This window comes from Squalius cephalus (genome assembly GCF_949319135.1).
Source record: "Squalius cephalus genome assembly, chromosome: 2".
NCBI classification, from domain to species: domain Eukaryota; kingdom Metazoa; phylum Chordata; class Actinopteri; order Cypriniformes; family Leuciscidae; genus Squalius; species Squalius cephalus.
The window spans coordinates 63,830,400-63,842,899 of NC_137123.1; the positions used below are offsets into that span (position 1 = coordinate 63,830,400).

Here is a 12,500-nt window from a genome sequence, read left to right on the forward strand (position 1 = left end):
TGAGGTGTGTGTGTGTGTGTGTGTGTGTGTGTGTGTGTGTGTGTGTGTGTGTGTGTGTGTGTCTGAGGGATGCAGATGTAGAAAGAGTTGCCCGTATGATGACGAGGTTATTTTTGTCTCTCTGATACACAAATTTCACACTCATTTATGTTGTCAGCTGAGGTCCGAAACAGGAAACAGTTCCTGCAGTGAGTCTGTCACCATGGCAACAAGCATGCATTTCCACACACACACACACACACACACACACACACACACACACACACACACACACGTGGAAGTGAATGTATTTACAGATGTTTCGTGTTTACGCCTGCGCAGTGTCAGAATTATCCCATGGGAAATGTTCCCCGAGCCCAGATTTTTCCAGGTTGGGGCGTCGATTATAGAATCACACCGGAAAAACAAACTGGAATTGATCGTACGGTCAGAAACGTTCATATCACAGTCTCACACACGACGCTGTGTCTCGATGAGAGAGGAAACACATGCCGGGAACGGAGAACACACTTCCTGTTTTCCTGTTTTCCTTGTTGCATCGGGGATTAGTTGTGTGTGTGTATGTATGTATATACACACACACGCACATATATTTTATATACAAACTTTAATGTTAGATACGATTAATCTATTTGACAGCACTGGTTATTATGACTTGAGAAGTACATTATGAGAAGTAGGGCTGCAACTAACGATTATTTTGATAATCGATTAATCGGACGATTATTTTTACGATTAATCGATTAATCGGTTTATGTACTTATATTTTAGTTTTAACCAATTTTTCCCCAAGTAAATTATTAACAAAGGGTCTTTATCATTCAACATAGACTTTTTAGAGATTTTAACCATTTTGCATTGTCATATCCTCATCAAAAACATACTTGCAGTTGTGTTTTATTATGTGTTAGTAATCCTTTGTCGAACTCTTCTGCAATCAAAACACTGACCCATACGTACTCTAGCAGATTTCACAAGGAGATTTCAAATGTTTTCACCATGGCAGTCCTTAGGGCTACTAAAGTACAGTAGTTTAACATCCCGAACAAAGCTTATTAAGGAATCTTGCAGAACATATTTTCACGAAGAATAAGAATAAAGAATACAGTTGCAGTAAATTGCATTTTATTTTATTTTTTCCTGTAAACACACAGCTTATACCTGGGAAACAGCTTTATAGCTTATGCTGTGAAATCAATCAGAAAGTTGAAAGTAGCTTTTTTTTTTGGTAAATTTATGGTAAACTTTCGTTCCTACCAAAACATTAGTTCTGAGTAAAAATAATGAATTGCAGAGTTTAACCATCATAGAGTTAAAGTGTATCATTTGCTTGTGACAAGTCCTGTCAGTTTAACAGAGAGCCCCGGCCGCGCGCGCGCTCACTCACCCGAGCGCTGTCTTGCTCTCTCTCTCCCTCGCGCATATTAATCAAAATCAATTGATACGATGGTGTCGGGAAAAAAAACTCTCCAGTGATGAAATGTTTTCTTTGTTGACAATTCTTGTGCGATATCCTAAACTGCCGAATGCTGCTTCGTTCGATTAGTTTTATCTTCCGCTTTTTTCTTTTTCTTTCTCGAGCTGCCATCTCGCTGAATGCTGCAGAGACGCTGTGCGGGAAGCACGTGACATAAAACAAGGCCAGCTATTGGCTATTCGCTACTTCTCCTGCTGTACTGGCTGAGCAAAAACTCCGGTGGCTCATTACTGCCACACTTTGATCACCGCAGATTTAAAATATGCACGAAATGAGCAGCTTACGGCAAATAAAAGTTATTTAGCAACTAATCGATGACTAAATTAGTTGACAACTATTTTAATAATCGATTTTAATCGATTAAATCGATTAGTTGTTTCAGCTCTAATGAGAAGTACATTCTGCTTTACAATAGTAATATATTCCTGTCATAATTTCTTCCAGTTAAATCGAACTTTTATTTTGGCGGGTTGTCATGACGAGCTTTGAGTTTGTGTGTGTTTTAATAAACTGTATTTTAAGGGGCTTTTGCACCGGGTAGTTCTAGGAACGAGCCACCAGGGTGTTTCCCCGGGAACTAATGGTTCCCACAGGAACGTTTTCCTGGTTGCGTTCGCACCGCCAGTAGGAACTCTGAAGTGACGTGAGACACGCTTGTTGTTGAGACTTTTATTTTGACGGCGCTGAGAACGCCAGAGCTCACAGTGCTCACATTCTCCTGTTCATCAGTGTACGATCTAACAGTCCTGTCTAATACATCATTATATAGAACTGTTATACAGAGACAGTGATGAAGAGTTATTAGCGTGTGTCGTAGCCAGTGATGAAGAGTTATTAGCGTGTGTCGTAGCCAGCGATGAAGAGTTATTAGCGTGTGTCGTAGACAGTGATGAAGAGTTATTAGCATGTGTCGTAGCCAGTGATGAAGAGTTATTAGCGTGTGCCGTAGCCAGTGATGAAGAGTTATTAGCGTGTGTCGTAGCCAGCGATGAAGAGTTATTAGCGTGTGTCGTAGACAGTGATGAAGAGTTATTAGCATGTGTCGTAGCCAGTGATGAAGAGTTATTAGCGTGTGCCGTAGCCAGTGATGAAGAGTTATTAGCATGTGTCGTAGCCAGTGATGAAGAGTTATTAGCGTGTGCCGTAGCCAGTGATGAAGAGTTATTAGCGTGTGTCGTAGCCAGTGATGAAGAGTTATTAGCGTGTGCCGTAGCCAGCGATGAAGAGTTATTAGCGTGTGTCGTAGACAGTGATGAAGAGTTATTAGCATGTGTCGTAGCCAGTGATGAAGAGTTATTAGCGTGTGCCGTAGCCAGTGATGAAGAGTTATTAGCATGTGTCGTAGCCAGTGATGAAGAGTTATTAGCGTGTGTCGTAGCCAGTGAAGAAGAGTTATTAGCGTGTGTCGTAGCCAGCGATGAAGAGTTATTAGCATGTGTCGTAGCCAGCGATGAAGAGTTATTAGCGTGTGTCGTAGACAGCGATGAAGAGTTATTAGCGTGTGTCGTAGCCAGTGCTGAAGAGTTATTAGCGTGTGTCGTAGCCAGCGATGAAGAGTTATTAGCGTGTGCCGTAGCCAGCGATGAAGAGTTATTAGCGTGTGTCGTAGCCAGTGATGAAGAGTTATTAGCGTGTGTCGTAGCCAGTGATGAAGAGTTATTAGCGTGTGTCGTAGCCAGCGATGAAGAGTTATTAGCGTGTGTCGTAGCCAGTGATGAAGAGTTATTAGCGTGTGTCGTAGCCAGTGATGAAGAGTTATTAGCGTGTGCCGTAGCCAGTGATGAAGAGTTATTAGCGTGTGTCGTAGCCAGCGATGAAGAGTTATTAGCGTGTGCCGTAGCCAGTGATTAGCGTGTGCCGTAGCCAGTGATGAAGAGTTATTAGCGTGTGCCGTAGCCAGTGATGAAGAGTTATTAGCGTGTGCCGTAGCCAGTGATGAAGAGTTATTAGCGTGTGTCGTAGCCAGCGATGAAGAGTTATTAGCGTGTGCCGTAGCCAGTGATTAGCGTGTGCCGTAGCCAGTGATGAAGAGTTATTAGCGTGTGCCGTAGCCAGTGATGAAGAGTTATTAGCGTGTGTCGTAGCCAGCGATGAAGAGTTATTAGCGTGTGTCGTAGCCAGTGCTGAAGAGTTATTAGCGTGTGTCGTAGCCAGTGATGAAGAGTTATTAGCGTGTGTCGTAGCCAGCGATGAAGAGTTATTAGCGTGTGTCGTAGCCAGTGATGAAGAGTTATTAGCGTGTGCCGTAGCCAGTGATGAAGAGTTATTAGCGTGTGTCGTAGACAGCGATGAAGAGTTATTAGCGTGTGTCGTAGCCAGCGATGAAGAGTTATTAGCGTGTGTCGTAGACAGTGATGAAGAGTTATTAGCGTGTGCCGTAGCCAGTGCTGAAGAGTTATTAGCGTGTGTCGTAGCCAGCGATGAAGAGTTATTAGCGTGTGTCGTAGCCAGTGATGAAGAGTTATTAGCGTGTGCCGTAGCCAGTGCTGAAGAGTTATTAGCGTGTGTCGTAGCCAGCGATGAAGAGTTATTAGCGTGTGCCGTAGCCAGTGATGAAGAGTTATTAGCGTGTGCCGTAGCCAGTGATGAAGAGTTATTAGCGTGTGCCGTAGCCAGTGATGAAGAGTTATTAGCGTGTGTCGTAGCCAGCGATGAAGAGTTATTAGCGTGTGTCGTAGCCAGTGATGAAGAGTTATTAGCGTGTGTCGTAGCCAGCGATGAAGAGTTATTAGCGTGTGTCGTAGCCAGTGATGAAGAGTTATTAGCGTGTGTCGTAGCCAGTGATGAAGAGTTATTAGCGTGTGTCGTAGCCAGTGATGAAGAGTTATTAGCGTGTGTCGTAGCCAGCGATGAAGAGTTATTAGCGTGTGCCGTAGCCAGTGATTAGCGTGTGCCGTAGCCAGTGATGAAGAGTTATTAGCGTGTGTCGTAGCCAGTGATGAAGAGTTATTAGCGTGTGTCGTAGCCAGCGATGAAGAGTTATTAGCGTGTGCCGTAGCCAGTGATGAAGAGTTATTAGCGTGTGCCGTAGCCAGTGATGAAGAGTTATTAGCGTGTGTCGTAGCCAGCGATGAAGAGTTATTAGCGTGTGCCGTAGCCAGTGATGAAGAGTTATTAGCGTGTGCCGTAGCCAGTGATGAAGAGTTATTAGCGTGTGTCGTAGCCAGTGATGAAGAGTTATTAGCGTGTGTCGTAGCCAGTGATGAAGAGTTATTAGCGTGTGTCGTAGCCAGCGATGAAGAGTTATTAGCGTGTGCCGTAGCCAGTGATGAAGAGTTATTAGCATGTGTCGTAGCCAGTGATGAAGAGTTATTAGCGTGTGTCGTAGCCAGCGATGAAGAGTTATTAGCGTGTGTCGTAGCCAGTGATGAAGAGTTATTAGCGTGTGTCGTAGCCAGTGATGAAGAGTTATTAGCGTGTGTCGTAGCCAGCGATGAAGAGTTATTAGCGTGTGCCGTAGCCAGTGATGAAGAGTTATTAGCGTGTGCCGTAGCCAGTGATGAAGAGTTATTAGCGTGTGCCGTAGCCAGTGATGAAGAGTTATTAGCGTGTGTCGTAGCCAGCGATGAAGAGTTATTAGCGTGTGTCGTAGCCAGTGATGAAGAGTTATTAGCGTGTGTCGTAGCCAGCGATGAAGAGTTATTAGCGTGTGTCGTAGCCAGTGATGAAGAGTTATTAGCGTGTGTCGTAGCCAGTGATGAAGAGTTATTAGCGTGTGTCGTAGCCAGTGATGAAGAGTTATTAGCGTGTGTCGTAGCCAGTGCTGAAGAGTTATTAGCGTGTGTCGTAGCCAGTGATGAAGAGTTATTAGCGTGTGTCGTAGCCAGTGCTGAAGAGTTATTAGCGTGTGCCGTAGCCAGTGATGAAGAGTTATTAGCGTGTGCCGTAGCCAGTGATGAAGAGTTATTAGCGTGTGCCGTAGCCAGTGATGAAGAGTTATTAGCGTGTGCCGTAGCCAGTGATGAAGAGTTATTAGCGTGTGTCGTAGCCAGTGATGAAGAGTTATTAGCGTGTGCCGTAGCCAGTGATGAAGAGTTATTAGCGTGTGCCGTAGCCAGTGATGAAGAGTTATTAGCGTGTGCCGTAGCCAGTGATGAAGAGTTATTAGCGTGTGCCGTAGCCAGTGATGAAGAGTTATTAGCGTGTGCCGTAGCCAGCGATGAAGAGTTATTAGCGTGTGTCGTAGCCAGCGATGAAGAGTTATTAGCGTGTGCCGTAGCCAGCGATGAAGAGTTATTAGCGTGTGTCGTAGCCAGTGATGAAGAGTTATTAGCGTGTGCCGTAGCCAGTGATGAAGAGTTATTAGCGTGTGTCGTAGCCAGTGATGAAGAGTTATTAGCGTGTGCCGTAGCCAGTGATTAGCGTGTGCCGTAGCCAGCGATGAAGAGTTATTAGCGTGTGTCGTAGCCAGCGATGAAGAGTTATTAGCGTGTGTCGTAGCCAGTGAAGAGTTATTAGCGTGTGTCGTAGCCAGTGAAGAGTTATTAGCGTATGCGTGTGTTGATGTCCAGTGTTGCTGAGCAGAAATGCATGATCATTTTTCTCTTGATCCTCAAAGTTGTGTTGGGTTTTCTCCTCAGCGTAAAGATTGAGAGGTTCATCTGTCACTGTTTTACATGTTCGTAGAGTTAGTTTCTGGAGTAAAATTCGTGCGTTCGGCCAATCAGCGAACACTAACGTCACTGTAGTTCCTATAGCGCTGGTTTAGACGACTCTGAAGGAGTAAATCAGTTCCTCTAAAAGGAGTTCCTGGAACTGAAATCGTTCCTAGTTCCTGCGGTGCGAACACGCCGAACACCGGGAACTTCCGCCAATAGTTCTAGGAACTATGAAAATGTTCCTCCGGTGCGAAAGCCTCTAATATTGTTATAGTACTTTGAGAAGAACATTCTGCTTTACAGTATTATATTTCTGTCATAATTTCTTCAAGTTAAACTGTTGCATTATTTTGGAGCTTTGAGTTTGTGTTTCTGCCGCTAGTTTTCTCAGATGAAGTGGTGAAACGCTGCGGAAGAGACTCCGGAGATGAAGTTCATGCGTTCATACAGTGAGACATGGACGAGTGTCATGCGTATCAATTCAGATGTTCCAATTCAATTTGATTTCGATTCGCAAGCTCTCAATTAAATTCGATTAAGATTCTCTATTCGAATTTCGATTTTCAATTTCAATTCCCGATTCGATTACAAATCCTATATTTATATAAAAGAACAGTGAACATAAGTTTACAAGGGGTTAATTAATAAAAAACTATTAAGAGCCACATACATGTATATTAAACAGAACCCAACTCTATATTTCAAATGCATACAATGAATAGACGCAAGATGAAAAATTGATGCTGAAAATTGGACAAAGTCAGAACAGTCGCTCGCACGCCTTGATCAAACAGGATCAGGTTATTTTGTGTTTAAGATCAAACACACATGAAATCTCACAGCATTAGATGTAACATGGAAGCCTGTGAACATTGTAGGAAAACTAAAACTGGCTTTTGGGTGATAGATCAATAAATATGAAAAAAAATCAATTCGTGACCTTTGAGAATCGATTTTGAATCGGCCACATTTAAAAAAAAGATTAATCGAAAAAACATTTTTTTTGCCCAGCCCTAGTATTTAAGTTTGTGTAGACGGACTTTAGATTCTGTAGCTCTACTTTTGATTTATTCATCCATCATTTGTCAAATTCCCTGCCATTCCACATTACACTATAAAAATTCACTTATTATGACTGGATGGGCATCATACGGCCCGGGTGATCAGCAGCACTAGATCTAGTGATGACTCCGCTCCAGTAATCCCACAATGCCGTGCTCCCTGCGAGCTGTAATCCAATCAGGATCTGTGTGATTATGAGTGGACCGGAAACAGAGATGCTTCCAGATCCAGAATGTCATCCATGGATTGGCTTTGGACGTCAGCGGCTCAACACCGTCTGCATCAGATCATGTGCTTCTGATCCGCTTAGCGAGTCCATTGACAAGTTCAGCTTTTATTTTGGTGGGTTGTTGTGTAAAATTTCAGTTGCAGTCATTAAAGGCTCCTTGAAATCAAAATGCAAGTTTTTTAGCTTTTAGTATGAATATATAAGGTTATGAATAATATGGTGTGCTCCAAAACAATGACAAATTGTGCATTTAGCGTTCAAAACTTAGTCTCTCACATCCGCTAAAATGGATCAGGGGTTTTTATGACATCACCGTGTCTCATCACATCTCCTGTCCAATCAAATGCTCTCTAGAATCTAAAGCTCCGCCCCCTCTGCTATAAACACCACCAGGCCGAAGCGAGCGTTGACGCGTCACAGAGGAATATGTGTTGGAGTGTGTGTTCGGCTGCTCAAACGCTCCAGTTTTATCCCGTTTACCAACTGTACGTTGGTTAAGAATGAAATGGATAGAGTTTATTCACATCTCTACTGTTGAACCCAGCGTATCATCAGCGCTCGATTCGCTTCCATGGTGCTGTCAGTCTGTGAGCTAAACTAAATGCTATTGGCTGTTTGAAAAGGGGGAGGAGCCATTCAATATGTCCCGCCTTTGCTTCCCGTTTCAGTGGAAATTACATCAACGCATCAAACAAAGCTCAGCGTACCAAGACACTTTAAAGTTCACGGTCCATATCGCCCTCATATCGCCATCTGATCAAGTGTTCAGCGAAAGTTTGTGAAAATTTGTTGTTATTTTAAACAACAATTTGTTGTTAAAAGTTGTTACTGAGAATCCAGTAAATTCCATTTTTTGACTCCATCTGCATTTGCTTTATCGTGTAAATCACAGGGTCCCACAAATGCAACGAACTCTGTTATTTGACAGGAGCTGCTTTAGATGAATGCGCTGAGATTGATTGACAGCTTCAGTCGGGTGGGGGGGGGGGGTGACGAGGGCGTAACACGACACTGGCTCACTCTGTGGAAACACACACCGCAACACACCCAACTTCCTCCCAGAGTGTTGCATTCTTCCTGCCGCAGCCGCGTGTCCGTGTGTGTGTGTGTGTGTGTGTGTGTGTGTGTGTGTGTGTGCGAGCAGGCCGACAGCATTCCTCCGCTCACGTGTCTGATGTGTGTATTGGGTTGCAGATCCCACACAGATTTTTGCGTTGAACCCACCCGGCCCCACCGCGCTGGAGAGTGTATTGTTCTGTGTTTCAGTGGAAGACCGGACGACCGGGAGCGCTCTCTCCGAGTTCATGTTCATTAGGGCTGTGAAACCATTAATTGCATCTAAAATAAGAGTTTGTGTTTACATAATGTATGTGTGTGTACTGCGTTTAATTATTTTGTATATATAAAAACACACACATGCAGGTATATATTAAGGAACAATTTGTTAAACTATATATAAATATATATTCAGTATACACATGCAAATATTTCTTAAATATATACTTCCATATGTGTGTATTTATACAGTCGTGCTCAGAATTAATCATACCCCTGTTAAATATGATCAAAAATGGCTGTAAAAAATAAATCTGCATCATTTATCCTTTTGATCTTTCATTCAAAAAATTCGCAAAAATCTAACCTTTCATTGAAGTAAAAGAACTGAAAGTGGGGGGGAAATCACATTATAAAATAAATGTTTTTCTCCAAAACACGTTGGCCACAATTATTCATACCCTTTTATTAAATACCTTTTTGCAACCTCCTTTTGCCAAGATACCAGCTCTGAGTCTTCTCCTATAATGCCTGATGAGTTTGGAGAACACCTGACAAGAGATCAGAGACCATTCCTCCACACAGAATCTCTCCAGATCCTTCAGATTCCCAGATCCATGTTGGTGCTTCTCCTCTTCAGTTCACTCCACTCATCAGGTCAGGGAACTGGGACGCTCATGGCAGAAGCTTCATTTTGTGCTCCTAACACATTTGTGTTGATTTTGATGTTTGTTTTGGACTGTTGTCCTGATGGAAGATCCAACCACGGCCCATTATAAGATTTCTAGCAGAGGCCGTCAGGTTATGATTTTTTATCTGTTGATATTTGATAGAATCCACGATGCCATGAATCTGAACAAGATGTCCAGGACCTCCAGCAGAAAAATAGGCCCACAACATTAAAGATCCAATGGTATATTAAATTGTACACATGGGGTACTTTTTGTCCTTGTGTTCACCAAACCCATCTAGCGTGTTTGCTGCCAAAAAGCTCTTTTTTTAGTTTGATCTGACCACAGATCCCTGTGCCGTCTGAAGATCCAGTCGTGTCTGACCACTGAATATGCTGGAGTTTGTTCTTGGAGGAGCGAGGAGCATTTTTCTTGAAACCCTCCCAAACAACATGTGGGGATGTAGGAGTTGTTTGATAATTTTTTTTTAGGCTTTCTGACCCCAAGACTCCAGTAATCTCTGCAATTCTCCATCTATGATCCTTGGAGAGTCTTTGGCCACTCAAACTTTCCTCCTCACCGTCCATTAAGACAATATAGACACACGTCCACTTCCTGGCAGATTCATAACATCTTTAGTTGATTATAACTTCTTAATTATTGCCCTGATGGTCAAAATGAGGATTTTCAATTCTTTAGATATTTTCTTACAGCCACTTTCTATTTTGTGATGCTCAACAATCTTTTGCTGCACATCAGAGCTATATTCTGTGGTTTTACTCATTGTGATGATTAAGGGAATTTGGCCTTTGTGTTTCCTCATATATAAACTCCTGTGAAACACAAAGTCATAGCTGGACAATTTCATGTTCCTAGTCCCCCTGGTGTGCTTAAATAAAGGTAAATATTAATGGGAATATACTTCAGAGATATTTTACTCATAAAAAATTCTAGGGGTATGAATAATTGTGGCCGACGTGTTTTGGAGAAAAACATTTATTTCATAATGTGATTTACCCCCCCCACTTTCAATTCTTTTACTTCAATGAAAGGTTAGATTTTTGCGAATTTTTTGAATGAAAGATCAAAAGGATAAAAAAGGATGCAGATTTATTTTTTACAGCCATTTTTGATCATATTTACCAGGGGTATGATTAATTCTGAGCACGACTGTATATACAAAATAATTATACACAGTACACAAACATACATTATGTAAACACAAACTTTTTTTTTTAGATGCGATTAATGGTTTCACAGCCCTAATGTTAATAGAGCGAATTATCTGGTCTTTACAGTTTTTTTCGATTGCTAAACGACAGTGAGCACAACTGGAGCTACATGTGCAAAACTCTAACTACAGTCTGCACTACCAACAGTCACCTGAGCTAAACAGTTCACATCACCTGAGCTCAACAGTTCACATCACCTGAGCTCAACAGTTCACATCACCTGAGCTCAACAGTTCACATCACCTGAGCTCAACAGTTCACATCACCTGCAAAACTCACTCCAAGCAACACAACTCTTAACACATGGCTCAAAACAGGCTCAGTGCAGCCAAACACTATACACAACCCTCACTGAGATAACACACACTGTCACTCAGAACACACTGCACAACCCTCACTGAGATAACACACACTGTCACTCAGAACACACTGAGAGGAAAAACACTAGCATCAAACACCAATACAGAAAATACAAACTTTTCATCTTTACAGTTTGAACAATTTCAGTGACTTCATACAAAGTAATATTTTCTTCAAAGAAAAGAGTGACATTCTTTCACGTGATTTATTTAAATTTTTAGAACATAACAATTCTTTAAGGTAAATGAAAATTAGCAGTTTGCTTCAATAGTCTGTAGTAATTTAGGGAATTACAGTAATGAGAAAAAAGGTAGAAACTAAAAGTACATACTGTAATTCGAACAAATAATTGAGAGGCTAATCCTGCCATAGCATCAGGCCACAGGTTTTCATCAACATCACATCTAATGTTCTCTCTTGCCATGCACCCTGGGGAATAACCTTCTGGAGTGCCTTATCCATCCCTGGCAATCCTCTGGACTCGTGTCCTCACATCCGGCACACATGGCTTCCAAAAGAGACATTTGGTCATGTGGGTGGTGACCAAACACTTTCCACCTCCACCCATACAGAAAAAAAATATATTGAAATATATTTTACAGTAAAGTGTAAAAAATATATGTGGCATATATTCCAAATACATTGAAATATATTTGCATTGTTGGTCACTTATATTTATCATTTTGAAATATATTCTGAAATATAACAAAAATATATGATGTTACTGTAAGTGTGAAATATATTTACATATATTTACTGTAACTAAAATATATTTATTGGGCCAATTTCGAATATTTGCATATATTCCAAAAATATATTTCAAATATATTTCTTTTGTGTGTGGGAGCCTTTCAGCTGAAGGTGCAGTCAGCAGTGTTTGAAAGGCACAAGGCTGAAATCTATTCTGTTTTGAATGTGTGGATCACAGTTTTGACAGCAGTGTGTTAGCATTTGAACAAAGTGCTGTAAATCCACAGTGTTGTGCAGGTTGTGGTTAAAGTCCTGGGATAAGTGTGTAGAGTTTTGAAAACTGTGTTCAAGCAATGAAAAACGAACTAGAGTTTGGTCCACATGAACTGCTGCTGTGCAGACTGTAGTTAGAGTTTTGCACATGTGACTCCAGTTGTGCTCACTGTCGTTTAGCAATCGAAAAAAACTGTAATAATGTTCTGAAAACGTTAGCACAGGAACATCATTCATGGGACGTGTTTCTGAATCGTTTCAGCTGGAAGTTCGTCTGACAGTTTTTAAATGTAACAACTTGTTCTCAGAGAACATTCTAAAGTAACGTTCCCGTAATGTGTGAAGAATGATACACTGGAATGTTCCTTTAATGTTCACATGACCAAGATTTTTTTTTTTTTTTTTAAACATCAAAAAAACTGGATGTTTTGAACATTCAGAAATAATGTTTTCATAAACATTCATAAAACTCATCTTTGATCACCAAAATTACATATTTAAGCGTTTTTTCTTTGGAAAAAAGAAATTCTTCATGCCTTAAAATATCTTGAATGTAACTCGACACCCTTGCCTCATTTAGTATTCGCGGCTCTATGAATATGCAAATGAGCCCCGCCTCCACTCACTCACTCA

At 41.5% G+C, this 12,500-nt stretch overlaps 1 protein-coding gene across 4 annotated transcripts in view; it reads left to right on the forward strand.

Moving 5' to 3' along the window:
- rasa3 (RAS p21 protein activator 3) overlaps positions 1–12,500 on the forward strand; it is a 66,846-nt gene that overhangs the window by 11,194 nt on the left and 43,152 nt on the right. The window lies entirely within an intron of this gene.